The sequence below is a fragment of the Protopterus annectens genome, chromosome 13.part0 (assembly GCF_019279795.1).
Source record: "Protopterus annectens isolate FY-2018-M chromosome 13.part0, PAN1.0, whole genome shotgun sequence".
Taxonomy (NCBI): domain Eukaryota; kingdom Metazoa; phylum Chordata; order Ceratodontiformes; family Protopteridae; genus Protopterus; species Protopterus annectens.
This window is the reverse complement of record NC_056747.1, coordinates 368,507,650-368,527,980: the sequence shown is the minus strand read 5'-3', so window position 1 is coordinate 368,527,980 and position 20,331 is coordinate 368,507,650. Positions and strand designations below refer to the sequence as shown.

At 42.7% G+C, this 20,331-nt stretch overlaps 1 protein-coding gene across 1 annotated transcript in view; it reads right to left on the bottom strand.

Annotated features, from left to right (window-relative positions):
* The window catches only part of SCAMP4 (secretory carrier membrane protein 4), a 588,202-nt gene that overhangs the window by 361,720 nt on the left and 206,151 nt on the right, over positions 1-20,331 (bottom strand). The gene's annotated exons all lie outside the window — the stretch shown is intronic.

The following is a 20,331-nucleotide window of genomic DNA, read 5'->3' as shown; positions in this document are numbered from 1 at the left end:
AATCGATCTGGCAGGATATTGGCAATATCCTTGGGATCAGTATATTTAATGCCATTCTGTTGTAGCTCAGAGCAGACCTGAGCATTGCCATTTAGACTGTTGACATAACTATAGAATCCCTTGCGACTGTCTTTGGAATCTTTGGCAATTTTATTTTCGTAACTAGCTTTGGAGGATTTTATGCGGGACCTCAGCTTCTTACTGAGGCTGGTAAGGGAGTTTTTTTTTTTGCATCCTGGGATTTTCCCCTTTTCTGCAACAGTTTCATCCTTCTGTTATATAGTTTGTTTATGGCAGGGGACCACCACATTGGCTTCCTTTTTTTGGAGGAGAGCGTATTGGTTCTATTTGGGATGGCACGATTCATGCACGAGTGGATGTGCTAGTACAGTGCCTTACTGCAGGATTCAGCAGTCGAACTTTCAGATCCCGTCTGCATGAGTGTCATGAAGTTTGTCACTTCTGACTTGAGTAGCATGAAGTTGGCTTTAGAGAAAATTTTTTATGGAGGTTTCCTTACTGGGGGGAAGGGGTGGGATGTGAACGTCAAGGGTGATTTGCTTATGGTCAGACCTGACCAATGAGGGGGTGACCACTGGTGTGGAGCATCTATCTCCCATGTTGGTAATGACCAAGTCTAGGATACTGGAGCCCCTGGTGGGACAATGGATTATTTGATCCAGGGAGTTGCCTCCAATATCAGAAATAAGGTAATTTAATAATTTCTCTTGATATCCTCTTTGAAAAAACATATCCCTTATGTAGGCTGCCTCTAACCCAAATACATCATCTTCACTTGTTAATCTACTTAGTCTAATAATTTGACCTCTGGGTACATTCCATTTTGTGTAATAAGGGTGCTGACTGCTAAACAAATGGTTAACAGAAATGATTTTTCTAAATATTCTACTATGAAAATACCAGTTTACTAAATCCAGACTAAGATTTACATCTAAAAATTATTAAACCACATTCCCCTTAACTATCTGTAGTAAACCTTAAAACATTGTGGCAGTATTTAAAAAGTTATAAAATACTTAAAATTTCTCTTCACTACCTTTCCATATAAAACTAATCATCTATGCAATGGTTATAAATGCAAACTTGTTGGGGGGGGGGGCTTGGATGGCAACCTGAAAGCAGCAGAGTTCTTGGGCTCTGCAGTCTTCATTTTTTCCTGACAGGATTTTTTATTAAATTTCAACACCAAAGACCTGAAACTACTAAAATCTGATTCTGGAAGTCGTAAGCCACAAGTTGGTGTAATTCTTAAGCTAAATTGTTCATATTTGCCTGTCAAACTTTCAAACAGAAGTGTCATTGAAACCACAGTCATAAAGGAAGATGAGCAGCTACAAGTTTTCTCAGCCAAAAACTCCAATGAAGAAAGAAAGTACAGTTGTGTACACTTACCATAAATGTAGATGTTCGAGAGTATTCACTGTTGCAGTCCTCACATATGGGTTGTCAGAGTCCTTGGCATAGGACGTCGGTTGCCGCTGGTTGTAAAACTGACGTCAGAACGTCAGGTATAAAGGGAGGGAGCCGACGCCATTTCCTCAGTTTTTCTTGCCTTAATTGTCAGAAGCCCCCAAAAGAAGGCTAACCCAGGAAGGCAGCACCCTGGACACGTCATACAAAAAATAAAAAAGTATATAGTCTGTGCCTTAGGAAAAAAGGGGAAATGGAGGGTGGGAAACCAGGACTGCAACAGTGAATACACTTGAACATCTACATTTATGGTAAGTGTACACAACTGTACTATGTTCTTCGTGTTTCACTGTTGCAGTCCTCACATATGGGTTGAGTCCCAAAGCCCAGGAAAAAGACAAAAGGGGGGGGGGGGGATCACAGATTAAGGGTTGGTAAGAAGGCCCTGCAAAACTGCAGAGGCAAAACCAGCCCTGGATTTAGAAAACAAAGGTAGATTGTAATGCTTTGTGAAAGTATGGACAGAAGACCAAGTAGCTGCTTCTAGAATGTCCTTAGCAGGCACACCTCTCAGAAAGGCTGCAGAGCTAGAGGCTGCTCTAGTAGAATGGGTCCTAATACCCTGAGAGGGAACCTTCCCATGCTGCAGGTAACAAAAGTGAATACAATGAGCAATCCATTTGGAGATGGTTTGTTTTGAAATAGCTTTACCCTGAGCCCCAGGAGCAAAACTAACCAACAACTGTTCAGATTTTCGAAAGGATTTAGTCCTAAGTAAAATCTCAGTTGTCTATGCACATCAAGAGAGTGCAGAATCCTTTCCCCTTTATTTTGGGGATTGTTGAGAAATGTAGGCAGGTGAACAGACTGGTTAAGGGTTAAACTGGAAACTACCTTAGGCATGAAGGAGGGATTAGTTCTCAGAGAAACCCAATATGAGTGAAAAATAAGAAGAAGTTATGTACCTACCATAACGTTCCATGTTAGTTGTCTTCTCTCGCCTTCTTTCTTGCTTGATGGGTTCGGAGCCGATCCCTCGGCTCCGACTCGGCACTTGCTAAGCTCGAGAGTCACTTTTACCAGCTCGAGGCAGCCCCATATCCCATGATGCAAGGCGGTAAGTACCCAGATCTCGTTTGATGACAAAGGGCAATAGCACCAAGCATAAAATACTTCCCAAAGGAAGAAAGAAAACTTACAGATGGAAGAAGGACCAGGTCTGAATGGTCTTCAGCATAATAATGTCTTATAACAAGGTCTGTCCAGGCCAGGGGGAAGGAGGGAGGGTCGAAGAAAGAAGTAGAGAAGACAACTAACATGGAACGTTATGGTAGGTACATAACTTCTTAATGTTAAGTTGTCAATCTCTTCATTCTTGCTTGATGGGACAGCGTCCTAGCACCTCTATCCTGGGTGGCTCAATGGAACAGACTCTTGAGGACTGTAGAGCCAAAGCTGGCTCTGTCCCTGGAGGCCAAGTCCAATTTGTAATGGGAAACAAAAGTGTGAGGAGTGGCCCAAGTGGCGCTGCACAAATAGTGTCTAAAGGAAGTCTAGCTTGAAAGGCTGTAGAAGTAGCTAAGCTCCTAGTTGAATGTGCTTTAGGTTTTGAGCACAGCTGTTTTCCCCTGAGCAGATAAATTTCAGAGATGACCGAAGAAAGCCATCTGGACAAGGTCACTTTAGAAACAGGAAGGCCTTTTTATTATCCGCATAGGAAACAAAAAGTTGATCAGATTTTCTAAATTTTTTTGTTCTGTCCAAATAATATCTAAGTTGACGGTGGACATCAAGATAATGTAGCTTTTGTTCTGCTCTGTCTGAATAGTTTGGGAAAAATACAGGGAGATCAATGGATTGATTCAAATTGGTCTTTGAAGCGACCTTAGGCAAAAAGGTCGGATTAGTTCTCAAAGATACTCTGTCTTTGTGGAAAACCAAATAGGGGGGTCGAACCGATAGAGCATGAAGTTCAGACACCCTCCTGGCCGATGTAATAGCCACTAGGAATAAAGTTTTCCAAGAAAGAAATTTCAAGGAACAAGAAACAGCTGGCTCGAAGGGGGGAAGAATCAAGGATGTCAGCACTAAATTTAGATCCCACTGAGGAGGAGGATTCCTGATTGGAGGCTTTAGTAGGAAAATTCCTTTCAAGAAGGCCCTGCAGAGCCTATGGGACATAATATTATGATCTGCTACCCGACATGAAAGTTGGAGATAGCAGCCAATTGAACTCTGACTGTGGAAGAAGAGGAGCCTGCATGAAAAATCTCTGCTAAGAAGTCCAGGACTGCCTGAACAGGGGCAGTGAAAGGATCAATATTCTTGGCCTTAGCCCAATAAGAGAAACGTTTCCATTTGCTTGTATAAATCCTCCTGGTAGAGGATTTTAACGGCTACTATGATGTCTCTAACTGGGTTAGAGATCAAAGGAAGCCTGGCTAAGGAAGGAAGTGGAGCAACCATGCTGTGAGGTTGAGAGAAGGGATAGACCGGTGCAGATGACCCGATTGGTGAATCAGAAGATCTGGCACTGGGTCCAGATGCCACGGCTGCACCAAAAGGTGATGATGGAGGAACGGGAACCAAACTTGTCGAGGCCAGTAAGGGGCAATGAGAATCAATTTGGCTCTCAAAACGGTAGCTTTCTGGATAACTTGAGGGATCAGAGGAAATGGAGGGAAGGCATAAAGAAGTCCCTGGGGCCAATCCTGGGTCAGAGTGTCTCTGGGGGGATGGCCTGGTAGAGGGAAGAGACAGAAGAAGTCTGGACATTTGCTGTTTTGGGGAGTAGCAAAAGATCGCAACATGGACGACCCCATTCCAGAAAAATCTCTTCCGCTATAGATTGCTTGAGAGACCACTCGTGAGGCATGAGAATAGCTCTGCTCAATCTGTCCGCTACAATGTTGGTTTTCCCAGGGATATGCGTTGCTACCAGTAACCGATGAGAGGAGATCGCCCATTGCCATAGTCTGAGCGCTTCTCGACACAAGGGGTAGGACTTGGTTCCGCCCTGTTTGTTGATATACCAAACTACAGACATGTTGTCTGTGTGGACTGCAATTGTCCCTACGGGAAGAAAGTCGTTGAGGGCTTGCAACGTTAAAAGCACTGCTCTCATCTCCAGGACATTTATGTGCAGATGGTACTCGAACTGCTGCCACGTCCCATGAACCATCCTGCCCTGATAATGACCCCCCCACCCGATCAGGGAGGCATCCGTGGTGACAGTGGCTATCGGGGATGGGGGTACAAAGTGTCTGCCTTGGTGAACCTGAGGAGATGCGATCCACCAAGCAAGATGATCTTTGCAAGTCTGTGTCACCAGAATCTGGTGACGCATTGGAAGTTGTTGGTACGACCACTGTGTGAACAGCATCCACTGAAGAAGGCGCATGTAGAAGCCGGCCAGGGGAAGAAGAGTAATGGCCGCAGCCATGAGGCCTAATACCTTTAGAACCATTCTGGCCTGTACTTTCTTGTTGGCTAGAATGATCCTGACATGACTTTGAATGTCTGAAACTCTTTGATCTGTAAGGGTAGCTGACATCCGAACAGTGTCCTATGAAGGTAATAGACTGGCAGGGTGATAAGGATGACTTTTCGAAGTTGATTGAGATGCCCAAATGAGAACAAAGATTTATTGTGTAATCCCTGGCTTGTATAAGCTGATGCCTGGTGGTGGCTGACAGGAGCCAGTCGTCGAGATATGGAAACACCTGGAATCCTTGACGTCTCAGGTGAGCCGTGACCACTGCCATGCATTTGGTGAACACTCTGGGGGCTGTAGTGAGACCAAAGGGCAGGGCTCTGAACTGGAAATGACTGGACCCCAGCGAAGCGGAGAAATCTCCTGAGCGTCTGTGAATTTTGATGTGATAGTACGCATCCTGAAGATCTATTGAGCACATCCAGTTGTCCTTCTGTAAGAAGGGCAGAATTGACTGAAGAGTGACCATTCGGAATCTTGTCTTCCTCACAGACTTGTTGAGTCTGCTGAGATCCAATATTGGTCTCCAGTCTCCCGTCTTTTGGGGACCAAAAGAACCTTGAGTAGATTCCGGCTCTGAATGGTCTGTTGTAACTGGCTGAATGGCTCTTTTGCAGTAGTTTTGAGACTTCTAACTCTGCAATTTCCCTTAGACTGGGTGGTACATCTGGAAGGGAATTTGAGGGAAAGGACTTTCCTCGAAAGGAATTATGTAACCCTTGGATATGATCGACTGTACCCATCTGTCTTGAGAGGGGGAATGCCGGGCTTCTGGGTACAGTGATAATCTTCCCGACTGCCTCCAAGGAGGGACAGCCGGGCAACATCTCAGGGATGCTGAAAGGGCTTGTCAGAGAGGCTCTCTGTTTCCCTGTTTTTGGACCCCTCTGCCTCTAGAGCGTCTGTTGTTGTTACCCCTCTGCCTCTAGGGGTAAATTGACCACGTGAATCGGCGTGACTCCTTGGGATTTGGAACCACATTTTGCCACCTTTCTGTCCTTTGGGGTAAGGTCTAGAAGGGTGGAAAACGGACTCCTACGGCAGAAAGAGTCTTGCCGTCCTGCTCACACCTGGTCAAAGTTTCCTTCACTTGAGGGCCAAACAAAGCTGACCCATCAAAGGGAGAATTTGTGAAGGACGCCTTAAAGGGATCTGCAAAGTCACATAGCCGCATCCAGGCTTGGCGTCTAAGAGCCACACCTGTACCTGCGGCCCTACTCTCCATCAGCAGCATATGATATTAGCCGCATGGAGGAGTTTGCAATGGAATTAAGGGTTCCTAGCTGCGAAGCAATTTTTTCCTGAGCTCCTGCAGCTGTAGGATCCTGAACAACATCACCTAGCTCCTTAAGGATATCCCTTTGGAGTCTGGTGAAGTGACATAGGTAATTCAGCGAACGCATAACAAAGGTCGCTGAGGAAAACATCCGCCACCTATCCATGGTCCTAGAGTCCTTATTAGGAGGATGAACGGCACGGAAGGATCTGCAAGTTCCTTCTTGGTGGCAGCAGCCACCACCATGGCATCAGGGGACACCCTTAGTGAGGAATTGCTTGTCACACGGGCAGTGATAAATTTTGAAGGCCTCCTAGGGACTGGCTCTACAGAGTCAGGAGCTGCCAACCTGCATCAGGGGGTCGAAGGCGGAGACACCCAGGAGGAGAAGGGCCGGGATCCAAACGCCTCTAGGTATACTGACTCATCCTCAGAGGGATAGTTGGTGGGCCAGTTTCCCCTCTGTTTAAGGAGTTCTAGGATGTCTGAGAAGGAGACATCCTCAGAGGATCTAGGGATCCCTCTGACTCATCAAAGTCAGTATCTGAAGTGATAGACTCGGGGAGTCTACATGTTTCCAAGTCCTCTTCCTAGGAGGATCTCCCGAAACATCAGGAGAATCCTCGGAAGAGGAAATTCCCAATGGGGAAACCTGAGGCGGAGGATCTCTGGGTCCTGTAGCAAGAGAAGTGGCAGAGATGTCAACAGGCACTATAGAGGGAGGAGCTAAGGGAACAGACTGCTGACTGATACCAGTGGCCAGCACTCTTCATCACCTCGAATGCTCCCCTCCCAGGCAGGTCCGAGAGACCCGTTCAAGAACTAGGAACTCCAGGGACCACAAGCCTCCGAGGCAGATTTCGAGCCGAGCTCACCAAGGCCAAGGCTCCAAGGGAAGAGCGGGCTCGGACAAGGGTCCGATGCCACTCACCCCTCGGAGGAGACCATGGAAGCCCGACCACGAATCCCTCTAAGGAAGGTCTCAAGAGGAGATAAGAGTAGAGGCTGAAGGAACAGAAGGGGTATCTGTCCTCCAGCCGTAGCAGTAACCATTCGAAGACTCCAACTCCAAGCTCTGGGGTAGAGTTGAAGGAGGAACTGTAACGGGGTGTGGACCAATAGTCGACTGTTGAGACGGACTATGTAACATTTGGGCCAGTGCCTGTGACTTAAGTAATCTACTGACCACTCTCTCTAAGTCATGGTCAGAAAGCCTGGATGACCTTGAAGATCGGCTCCGATGGCTCCGCTCCAGTAGAGGTGAAGCCGAGTATCGGCCCCAAGGAAGGAGACCTCGACCTCTTCCTGGAAGGAGCCACCGGAACCGATGAAACTATAGACCCTGTCGGAGCCGACAACTTATTGGAGCCGACAGGTAGCCTCGATGCATCGGCTCCAGCCGGAGCCGATACAGCCACAAAAGTAACGGTGTCGAGCCGATCGGAGCCGACACGATGCCTGTGCCACATGGTGGTCGGAGCCGATCGGAGCCGACACGAAGTGGTCGGCAGAATCGGCACCGATAGCCATCGGTGCTAGAATCGGCTCCAGCCGGAGCCAATCTCGACTCAGAACGAGTCGGAGCCGAGGCCGCAGGCTTTGACACAGAAGCCTGGGCCTTGGAAGACTTGGCAGTCTTAGGTGGAGCCGACTTAGCCGGAGAGCCCTCCGGCTTAAGAAGGCCCCTAAGTATTAGCTTGTTTCTTCTTTCCTGCAGGACTCTCTGGCTGAAAGAATGACATATAGCACAGGAGTCCTGCAGGTGAAGAGGGCCCAGGCAATAAAGGCAAGAAGTGTGACCGTCTGTCAGAGACATCTTCTGACAGCACGAGTCACACTTCTTAAAGCCTGAGACCCTTTCTTTTGACATGGTGTCACACAAAACACACACACACACCAGTCAAAGCCTTAAATTTTAAATATACCAAAAAGGTACCAACACACACACACACCCTAACAGGGGGGGGGGATGGGATGGGTAAAGTCTGACTAAAAAATAATAAGAGACAGACAAATTTCTGTCAGAAACAGATTAAAACTAAATAAAAACTAACAATAAGGGGTTTTTAAGTTTAAAAGGGGCTAAAATAGCGAAATAGTAATCACTTACCAGGAGCTGGTAAAAGGAGGACCTCATAAGCGAAGCGGCAAACGAGATCTGGGTACTTACCGCCTTGCATCATGGGATATGGGGCTGCCTCGAGCTGGTAAAAGTGACTCTCGAGCTTAGCAGTGCAGTCGGAGCCGAGGGATCGAACCCATCAAGCAAGAATGAAGGCGAGATTGACAACTTAACATTGAAAGGTTCTACTGTCATTAAGGTTTGCAGCTCAGATACCCTTCTAGCTGAAGTAATAGCTAAAAGGAAAGCAGTCTTCCAGGATAGAAACTTCAAATCTGCAGAGGCAGCTGGTTCAAAGGGAGGCACAGTAAGTTTTTCCAGGACATAATTAAGATCCCAAGCAGGAGTAGGAACTCTTCTGGGAGGTCTAAGATTACTAGCTCCTTTCAGGAACTGTTTCGACAAGGGTTGAGAAAAAATGGGTTGCTCAAAAGAACAATGAGCCGAAAGTGCTGAAGCGTGAATTTTGATTGAAGAAAAAGGAAAGTCCACCATTAAGCAGTCCTGCTAGGTAGTCAAGAATGAGGGAAAGAGAAGGATGAGAAGAGTCTTCTTTAGCCAGCATCCAAGAGCAAAATAGAGTTAAATGCAGAGTTTGAAGATAAGGATGAAGGAACTTTCCCCCATCCTGAACCAACAGATCTGGTACCAGGGGAAGATGCCAAGGCTGAGCCTGTGAAAGGCTGCGAAGAAGGGGATACCAGTGCTGCCTGGGCCAATCTGGAGCTATAAGAATAGCCTTTGGTTTTTCGTCCCTTATCTTTAGCAGCACTCTCGGAAGAAGAGGCAGAGGAGGGAATGCATAAACTGAGATGTGTCCATGGGAAGGACAACGCATCCACCCTCCAAGTTTTGTTGTGAAACTCCCTGGTGCAGAAGGTTGGAAGGAGATGATTGGTGTGAGAGGAGAAAAGATCCATTTGTGGGGTGCCCCAATGATGAGTGACGTGATGGAAAATGTCCTTGTTCAGTTGCCACTCATGAGGATCCAGAACATGTCTGCTCAAATGATCTGGAGCATTTCTCCCCGGGCCTCCGCTGAAAACAGGCTCTGTGAAACCTAGTCGGACTTTCCCGGTCAACAAACGATAAATAAATAAATAAAATAAATAAATAAATAAATAAAATCTGCCAAGGAGTTTAGCCTCCCTGTGAGATACTGGGCTATTAGATGTAAGCCCATGGATGCTGCTATGGACCATAGTCTCATGCTTTGTCAGCACAAGGGGTAAGAGTGAGTCACCCCCTACTTGTTGATGTACCACATGACAGTGGTATTGTCTGTCCTGATCAGCAGAGTCCCAGGGTAGAGTAGATCCTTGAAAGCCAGCAAGGCCTGCTGCACTGTCATCAATTATTTTAAGTTTATGTGCAGATGAATCTGCTGGTTGCTCCAAGTCCATTGTATGCTCCTGCCTTCCAGATGAGCCCCCCATGCAACATCTGAGGCATCTGTAGTGAGAGTCTGGCTGGCAGGTGGTGGGTGGAAAGGCAGACCCTTGTTCTGAGAACAGGCTGTCACCCACCAGAGGAACTCCATTTGTAGACAGGGAATCAGGGGAAGAATCAAGTCTAAGTCCTGTGTGTGTCGACACCAAAGGTTCTTGAGGTACCATTGAAGTTTTCTCATATGCAGCCTTGCATATGGGATCATCAAAAGACATGAAGCCATGAACCCCAATGCTTGCAGGAATTGCCTTGCAGAGAGCTGGGTCATGCTTGATAAGTTCATGAAGTAAGCCGAAAGATCTTCTTGCTTCTGTTGAGGGAGGAATACCATCTGGGTGACTGCATTCAGACTCGCTCCCAGGAAAGCAATCGCCCTTGTAGGAACCAACTTTGACTTCTTTTCATTGACAGTGTAACCCAAAGAGGTAAGAGTGTTCTTCACAAAATCCAAATCCTTTTCTAGTTGTTCTGGGGAGTTTGCTTGAATGAGACAGTTGTCCAGGTAAGGATAAATTTGAATGTTTCTCTGCCTGCAAAAGCCAATGTCTGGAGCCAGGCACTTGGTAAAAACTCTGGGAGCAATAGATAAGCCAAAGGGCAATGCTGAGAATTGAAAGTGCTGCTTCCCAGCCCTGAAGCGAAGAAACTGCCTGCAACTTTCCCTTACTGGGATATGCAGATAAGCCTCCTTTAGATCCAAAGTTACCAGCCATGAATCCTTGTCCAGCATTGGTAGTAACTGTTGAAGGGTAAGCATCTTGAATTTGGTAATCACCAGAAAAGTGTTTAGAATAGACAGATCCAGAATAGGGTGCCAGGTGCCCCCTTTCTTGGGTACCAGAAAAAGTCTTGAATAAAAACCTAGGCCTGCTTGATTTGCACAAACTAGTTCTATAGCCCCCATAGTCAGTAAAGAAGAAATCTGAGTTTCTACCTCTGCCCTGAGAGTTCTGGGTATGTCTGGGATCCCCTGTACAACAGAGAAGGTGGGAAAGTAAAATTTGTAACCTTGGTTTACTATATTGAGCACCCATTTGTCATCTGTGATGGTAGACCATACCTCTGCGAACCTGGCTAACCTTCCCCCCAAAGAAACCCAGGGCCTGCAGAGATGGGCACAAGAAGGCCGGAGTCATTGAGAATGTTTGCTTTGGCGAGCTGTCTTAGAACTCCCCGATTTAGCAGAAGAAGAAGAATGCCATTGCTTAGCCCTTTGAGGGGCAGAAGGCTGCCCTCTGGAAGATCTGAAACCCCTAGGCCTAGAGCGACCCTGCTTGCCAGGATCAGGGAAAGACCAGTTCTTGGAAGGATAATGCCTACTAAACAGAGTAGACTGAACCTGAATGAAATCTTTTACACCTTGCATAAATTTTGCCTTATCCTCCAACTTCTTCAGTACCTCCTCAGCCTTATTACCAAAAAGATTGTCCTTGTGCAAAGGAACATCCATCAACTTACACTTAACAGGTTCAGAAAGAGGCTGCTCCCTGAGCCAAGCATGCCTTCTAATTACAGAACCAGTGGCTGCTGCTCTGCAGGAAGCCTCCAAAGTGTCACAACCACAATGACGTGAATGCTTAACTAAAGTGGCAGAATTCAGTAAGTCTTGTAAATCTTTGTTCTCCGTCATGGAAGGAATATCTCCAAGTTTAGCCTTAATAGCCTCCAAAGTATGTTGCTGATACTTAAGCATATGAAAAAGACAATTCACGGATCTAATGGCAAGAGTTGCAGAGGTATAGACTTTTTTTTACCCCACCTGTCTAAGGCCCTAGACGTCTTATTAGAAGGCACAGGGTTTTTAGCAACAGTAGCCTTAAACACCCTTGGGGCCTTGAGAAATCATTTCTGGATCAGCAGTAGGGATTTTAAAAAGGAATTGAAGAGATTCAGGACCCCTATAATACCTATCCGGTTTTCTGGGGGCAGGAGAAACAGAATTAGGAGTTAAAGAATTTTCCATGAAAACATCATCCAAAACTTGAGGTATAGCCAGAGGCTTATGCTGAGGCAAATCCAAAAATTCCCTGATTCTTTTCTTAGACTGTGGAAAATCCTGACATTCCTATTTAAAATGCTCTCTAAGGGTATTTAAAGTATCCCCAAAGGAAAACTTTTCTGGAGGGGAGGCAGAAGGGATAGAGTCCTCAGCATCAGAATCCTCAAAACCAGAAAAAAGTTGAGAATGTCCTTCTTCACCAGCAGACATACTGGAAATCTCAGAATCTGAGACAGACAAAACATCAGGAGATAATTCCCCTGGTCCTCTATGAAGGGGGGTATGAGAGCCCCTAATCAGGGAAAGAAGATCACCAGCCATCTTTACTAATTGGGACTGTGGCACAGAACGGGAGGCAGATGCCTGCTTGTGAGAAGGTTTGCGGCTGGAAGGTTTACTAGCAATCCGGAGGGACTTGGGAGGACTAGCAACTGCAGAAGTCTGAACTAAGGTAGTCGGTCTGGTTCTGATCTCATGTCGAAAAGAAGACGCATCAGAAGCCGGTGCCTGCAAAGTGGCTCCGGACCCATCTGAGGTGGGGACAGGCGGAGGTTCTGAAGACAAAATAGCAGCCTGCGGCATGGACGACTCCATAAAGGTTTCGACAGAGGCTTGCGGCTAAAAATCTGCGGACTGCAGGGGCTGCAAAAGCGCCTCACTGACTACCGCTGTGCTGACTACCAATTTCACAGGTGAGTCGGCAGATTTAAACCTAGGCCTGTCACGGTCCTTGTCTTTGCATTTCCTAGGTATAACCGAATTCGGGAGACCAGAAGACACCATACCGACGAACTCAGGCCAGACTCCGAAATGCTTATACAAAATCTTAGCTCTACGGCATATGGCACAAAGGTTAAAGGAAGCACAGAGATTGCAGTTAGGGACGTCGTGCTCAAGGCCCAAACAAGTTATACAATAGGAATGGAAATCACAGTGCGGAATCTGTTTTCCACAGGCAAGACAGTTATTAACTTTATCTGACATTCGTTAAAGCAAGAAAAGAGGATCCTCGACAGGGTACTTATCTGAAGGCGTCTTCAACTTGGTAGTCGGAAAGCAAAACGAAGGTAAACGACCGACCTGCACTAGTGCGAATTGCATCTGCTTCGGGCTCCGCGGCAAGAAAGACTGAGGAAATGGCGTCGGCTTCCTCCCTTTATACCCGACGTTCTGATGTCAGTTTTACAATCGGCAGCAGCCGACGTCATATACCAAGGACTCTAGTATTCGGGCCGACTGAGGGCTACCGGGAGCCAGATAACCCATATGTGAGGACTGCAACAGTGAAACACAAAGAACATATACAGGCAATCCTTACTATAGCTCAATACCTGGTGGGTAAAACAAACAAATTAAACTTAACAGTGGACCAGTATAAACAAAGATATCACCAAATAATCTTATTAAATGAAGTCCTTAAACAACAAACTGCCAGACTGCTGCTTTGGAAGATTCTGTAACATATAGACTACAGGTTAACAGAAAAAGAGAAAACATAGCATTTCTTCTTGAAGAAAACACCAGACTCATTGAAAAGATAGATGACATTGAGAACAGAACCAGAAGAAACAATATAAGACTCTATGGTATCCCGGAGCAGATGGAGGGGACAATATGATTAATTTTCTGACTTCTTGGATTCCTAAATCCTAAACCTACCTGAAGCACTATCCTTCGGGACAGAAAGGGCACGCAGGTCTTTAACTACAACTTCTGTATCCAGTAAAAACAGCCGTCCAAGATCTACTATTGTAAAATTTATCTCCACTCAACACAAAGACCTGGACTGCCTGGTCCCTTGCTCCATTAAAAATTGGTGACCAAACTATCAGGTTTGACCATGACTTTTCACCCCTTTTAATGTCCAAAAGAAAAGCATGTGTCCCTCTAAAATCATTAAAAAAGGAAGTAATCAAAGTACAACTCATATTCCCAGCAAGAAAAAGACTATCCCTGCCAAAAGGAAAGGAAACTTTTGATACTCTTGAAGAATCATCCACATTTGTCAAAAAAAAAATAACCTTATAAATCAACCTGAACCCATGGATTCTTCAATGAACTTAAAAAGACAAGTGTTTTCTCCCTTCTAAATAATGTGGAATCTTACACAGAAGGTAATGTAACTTTTTTTCTCTACTATCTTTTTCACAACAATGCCAACTTTATAATCATATAGTACTCAAAATTCAAGTAAATCAAAATCTTATTCAACTGCAAACAACTACTTTATACATTTATCTCTTTATTTACATGGCATAGCACTAGTGAAAATGGTAAAACATCACTCACTCACTCATTTCATATATTTATATTTCTTTTATATCCATACTTATTTCTTCATGTACGTCCTTTGCCTTTTTGTTTTAATCCTAGTGTCATAGTATTTAATCACTGCAGGATAGAGAAATGCTTACTGTGTTACTTTTAAGTATTTAAAAAGAAAGTGGTGACATTTTATTATTATATATACATTTACTACTTAACTGAACCTTCTATACTGTGCTCCACTTAACTAATGTATCTTATAGCTGTATATGGTTGGTAATTTGGAGCCTTTATTTTAAATATTCATCATTTTACAAGTTATGCTTAAAAGCTTCACTTCACTAGAAAATTCCTGCCTACTTACTTTTTTGATAGAACTTTGACTTGTGTGACAAGATTGAGCTTCTAAAGGCTTCGGTTATCTCCCAGACTCATGGGAAACAATCTGTGCTGCCTTTCAGGAAGTAGGCATGACCTCTGAACCTGTTTCTCTTCATTGAACTTTAACAGCCAATCAGATTCAAGAATGATTGTTTGAACTGTGTTTTCATTCATTTAGCAATTATTTTTATCTAAAAGGCTTTGTGAGCATATTTTTTTTTATCTAAAAAAGCTTTATAAGCACATGTTTTACTGTAAATAGTGATTTATTTACAGTAAATAAGAATTACAAATATGTTTCGGACAGTGAGTTTTAAATGCATCTTTTTTCCTGTCTGCTTTGATGACATTACAGTCCTTTATTTACTCATAGTAACAAATAATTAGGATTAATCAATTTATCTTAGTCTGTTTAGATAAAAAAAAAATAAGAAACTGTATACAGCCTCATGTTCTTAGTTCATGTATATATAGTATATTACATTGGACTTTTCCTTTTGTATCTTTTTAATGTACATGCAGGTTCCCTTCTGCTTACTATTAACCTGCAGTAGCTATGAATTCCTACTAGATGTCATGACAGGGTTAGTTTGTGGCTTCTATGAGAGTTATAGTAAGCCTGGATTTATTTTAGCCATGTAGAAGTTTGTTGAAATATACAGTTTTATTGTTTTCAAATTTAGAGTTTTTAAATTGTCCATAACAGTTTAAAAAATGTATTTGTCATAATGAATCAAGGAAAGCACTTTTCAATTTTACTTATAATGGCAATCTCCGCCAAATGATAATATTTAACATTATATCTATTAAAGTCAACAACCCCAAGAAAAGGAGTAGTGTCAACAAATATTTAATGCTACATAAAGCAGATTTGGCATTTATTCAGGAATCTCACTTAACAGAAAATCTCAACAAATTAACCTTTAAGGATCATAAGATTTTGGTAAGTTCAAACATCAACCACAAACGAAGAGGTGTCCTAATTTTACAAAGAAAATCAATGAGAATTCCAGAAACAGTTGACTCATACTCAAACAATGATGGTATGCTTGCTTTAGTCATATAAAACTAGATAAAAGATGTACACTTTTGCAAACACCTACTGGATACTGGGTATTGGGACTAAAACTGTGAAAAAAACAATTTAGACACCATAACATTAAAGTCTAAAGGTGCATTACTATTAATAGGTGATTTAATTGTATCTTGTCCTCCACTGATACTACAAGCTCAAAATCCCTTCAAGATGTCCCCTGTTACCAATCACTTGAACTATATAAAAGAGAGAAACCTAACTGACATTGATGGTATAAAAATATTATCCTCCCTGAAATATTCTCACTACTCTTACAGATTTGGCATGCAGACCAACATAGACAAAGTCTTTGTAACCAGTTCTTTACTGGCCAACACTGATAATGCAATGCTGACATCATGCCCTATGTCTGACCACAATGCTATCGAAATAAAGCTTTACCTAGATGTCAATAATAATGAAGAGGTTTTAGATATTATCCTATGGGACACTATGCCATGTAAGACTACCTTTAAAGTCAAAAGCTGGTATATAAATAAAAGGAAAGAGTGAGATAAAAAACTGGTAGACATACAAAAAGAAATTGCTGAACTAAAACTAAAACTCACAGCAAATGACAAATCTGCATTAGCTGACATTTGTAAACTGAACAAGGAATATCAGGATATCATGCAGTATAAAATATCAATAAATCTGGAAAAAATCTGATTACAATCCTACACAATTAATCCCAAGAGTATGCACAGAATTGTGATTAGCTCTAAACGTTTAAATGAATAAAGTCATATAAAAGAAATAACACACTAGCAATAATCATACTATCAAAGTTACAGATTTAAAAAATACCTTATTATGTTTTAAAAACCATTACAAGAATATCAATAACTCATCTACAAGTGATAAAAGTATAGACAACTTTCTTGCTAACTATTCAAAAGAAGCTAGCTAAACACAATATTAATAACATAGATAAACCCTTTTCCTTTAAAGAATTAAAGGAACAAATAAAAAATCTTAAGACAATAAATGCACCCGGGCTGGCTGGTCTAATTCCGAAATTTTATAAACTTTTACCTGATAATATCTTGAAACTCTTACTCAATGCATTCCAAGAAGTTAAAACTACAGTAAACATCCGTCCCTCATGGAAATATTCTATCATCTCTCCCATCTTAAAATCAAATAACGATCCCAACCTTTGCACATCATACAGGCCAACTTCTTTGCTTAACATTGATTACAAGATATTCATGTCTATCTTAGTGACAGATTAAATAACATTATTTCAATATTTTGGATGGCGCAGTCACCTCACAGACAGCAAGAGGTTCTCTAGTTCGATTCTCGGTTGGGGTGCCTTCTGTGTGGAGTCTGCATGTCCTCCCTGCGTTCGTGTGGGTTTCCTCCGGGTGCTCCGGTTTTCTCCCACGTTACAAAGACATGCATCTGGAGTGTTTCTCCCCGGGCCTCCGCTGAAAACTGGCTTCATTCCAAGTCAAACTTTGCCGGTTAACAAATTAAATAAAAATTAAAATAAAATAAAAATAAATAATCCATGAAAACCAAACCGGGTTTATCAAAAACAGAAAGGTACAAGGCAATGTAATTAGATTACTGTCCTTAACAGACTTAGCAAACAAGAAAAGAAATTACCTATTTTAAGCCTTGATATATAAAGCTTTCAACTCCCCTAAATTGGCCAGATCTGTTTAAAGCTCTGCAAAAATACAATTTTCCACAAACTTTATAGGATCAATTAAAAAACTATATGAAAATTCCATAGCCTATGTAAAGATTGCATCTTACCTATCTAGCCCATTCGAAATATTAAGAGGTACTAAACAGGGGTGCCCCTCTTCCAATTAATCTTTGCCCTGGCTATTGAGCCTCTTGCAAATTATGTTAGAAATGGTGACAGCGTTAAAAGATACAGTGTCAGACAAATTATCTCCCAACATGCAACTGTTTGCTGATGACTTACTAATAATGTCTAATGATACTGAAAATTTAACAGATCACCTACTACATAAACTAGACTTCTTTGCAATCATCTCTGGTCTAAAATTCAGTCACACCAAAACTCAGGCACTTCTAGTGAATAAAAATGTTACTATGAAACTTAGATCAAAATGAGACAAACTGAGAGGGGAACACATATTAAATATCTAGGTATCATTATTGAATCTAATTATAAAAAAAATCAATCACATCTAATTACCAACAACTTATAAACTCAATTACAAGTCTGACAGTTGGAACAAACTCTTCTTCACATCTGAAGACAGACTAACTTTAATCAAAATGATACTGTTACCTAAAATCTTATTCATTGGGCAAGCTCTAATAATTCCCCCACCAGTCAAAATTAAACAGAAAATTAATAACTTATTATTCATCTTCTTTTGATATCCCAAGAAACCAAGAATTTCTCTTCTCTGGCACACCACAAGCTGCGATGAAGGAGGAGGTATAGGGTTTCCAAATATTAATTTTGATTTAAACTCCACATTTATTAACACAGTGTTGCTTTGGAATAATACTTCTTAAGCGTCATATTGGAATACATGAAACCTTACTTCTTAATGGTTATATGACATTGCTTGAACCATATACTCAAATACATACAAACATCTTTATATGGATTTTAAAATACACATTCAAAGTGAAAGGTCAAAACTTGTTCTTACACCTCTTACAAACCAAATATTGCTGCTGTTTGAAATGCTTATGTTTTCTAATCAATTAAAAATGTATTAATAATTATGTTTCCTATTGCCTACACAAGTGAATGTTTGATATAGTACAGTTGTGTACACTTACCATAAATGTAGATGTTCGAGTGTATTCACTGTTGCAGTCATTACATTTGGGTAATCTGCTGGCAGGTTGCCCTCAGTCGACCTGAATTCCAAAGTCTTGGGTCCTGCGTTGGTTGCTGTCTTCTCTTCCATGACGCCAGGTCGTCAGGGGTATAAAACATGCAGCCGACGCCATTTTCTTTAGTTTTCTTGCCCCCGATGTCAGGTGCCCCCAAAAAGGTAGCAATATGATATATATATATATATATATATACACAAACACACACACACACATGCATCAATATAAACTTTACCTTCATCTACTCATCTACAAGCAAACACACCACATAGGTTGTAGAAGACAGAGAAGGAAAGATAAACTTTAGAATAACAGGGGGATGGTGGGCGGGTAACCTGGACTGCAACAGTGAATACACTCGAACATCTACATTTATGGTAAGTGTACACAACTGCACCATGTTCTTCATGTTTCACTGTTGCAGTCATTACATTTGGGTAGAATCCCAAAGCTATGGTTAGGAGGCTGGAGCTAAACAGCATTAGGTGTGGCTATAAGGCCCTGCAGCACTGCAGTGGCAAAGCCTGCCCTGGACTTAGAGTAGAGAGGCAAATGGTAATGCTTTGTAAAGGTGTGAACAGAACTCCAAGCAGCAGCCTCTAGAATGTCTTTGGTTGGTACTCCTCTGAGAAAGGCTGCTGAAGTAGCTGCAGCTCTGGTGGAATGAGACCCAATGCCCTTGGGCACAGGTTTACCATGGTGCAAGTAGCAGAAATGGATGCAGTGGCTTATCCACTTTGAAATGGTCTGCTTTGAAATAGCCTTTCCTTCTGATCCTGCAGCATATGACACTAGTAATTGCTCAGTTTTTCTTAGAGCTTTAGTCCTGCTCAAGTAGAATCTTAGCTGTCTGTGTACGTCCAAGGAATGCAAAATTCTCTCCACTTTGTTCTGCGGATTTGGATAGAAAGTTGGCAGAGGAATTGTTTGGTTAAGAGCCACACTGGAAACCACCTTAGGCATAAAAGTAGGATTTGTCCTCAGAGACACCCTGTCTGGGTAAAATATGATAAAAGGCTCTACAGCCTTGAGGGCCTGTAGCTCTGAAACTCTTCTTGCTGAAGTAATTGCTAGTAGCAGAGCTGTCTTCCATGATAAGAACTTTATATAAGCAGTAGCAGCTGGTTCAAATGGAGGCAGGGTGAGCTTTTCCAACACATAATTGAGGTCCCATGCAGGTAATGGTGATCTTCTAGGAGGCCTTAAATTTTTGGCTCCTCTAAGATACTGCTTTAGTAAGGGATGAGAAAAGATTGGTGGCTCTGTATTTTAATGAGCCGAAATGGCAGAGGCATGGATTTTGATTGATGAGAAAGATAGGCCTTTGTCAAGCATCTCAGTTAAGTATTGTATTATCTGAGGAATATGTGGTTCTGCTGTATCAGTTCCTTGTGCTTGATTCCAAGCACAGAATCTCTTCCATTTGTCAGCATAAGATTTTCTAGTACTAGGCCTTCTGGCTTCCAAAATGACATCCATCACAGCTTTACTGAGAGGTGTCGTTTGTATGATTACATGATTAGTCATGCTGCCAGGTTCAGAGTCTGTAATTGATTGTGCAGGATCTGATTATTTTGCTGGGACAGTAGTTGTGGTCTTTGAGGCAAGTTCCAAGCTGGGTATTGAGACAAGTTCCTTAAGATTTTGTACCAGTATTGGCGGGGCCAGGGCAATTAATATCATCTTTGGCTTCTCTTGTCTGACTTTTAGGAGGACCTTCGGTAGAAGAGGCAGGGGAGGAAAGGCGTAAACTGATAGGTTTTTCCAACTGAAGAATAGGGCGTCCACTTTCCATGCTTGTTTGTGATAAGTCCTTGTGCAGAATCTTTTCAATTGATAATTTTGAGGAGAGGCAAATAGATCTACATCTGGGCTCCCCCATTTCTCTGTTATCATGCTGAAGACGTGGGGATTTAGTTTCCACTCGTGGGGATCCATAAGATTTCTGCTTAAATCATCTGCCAGAGTGTTTTGTTTTACTGGCAGGAATTGAGCTTGAAGA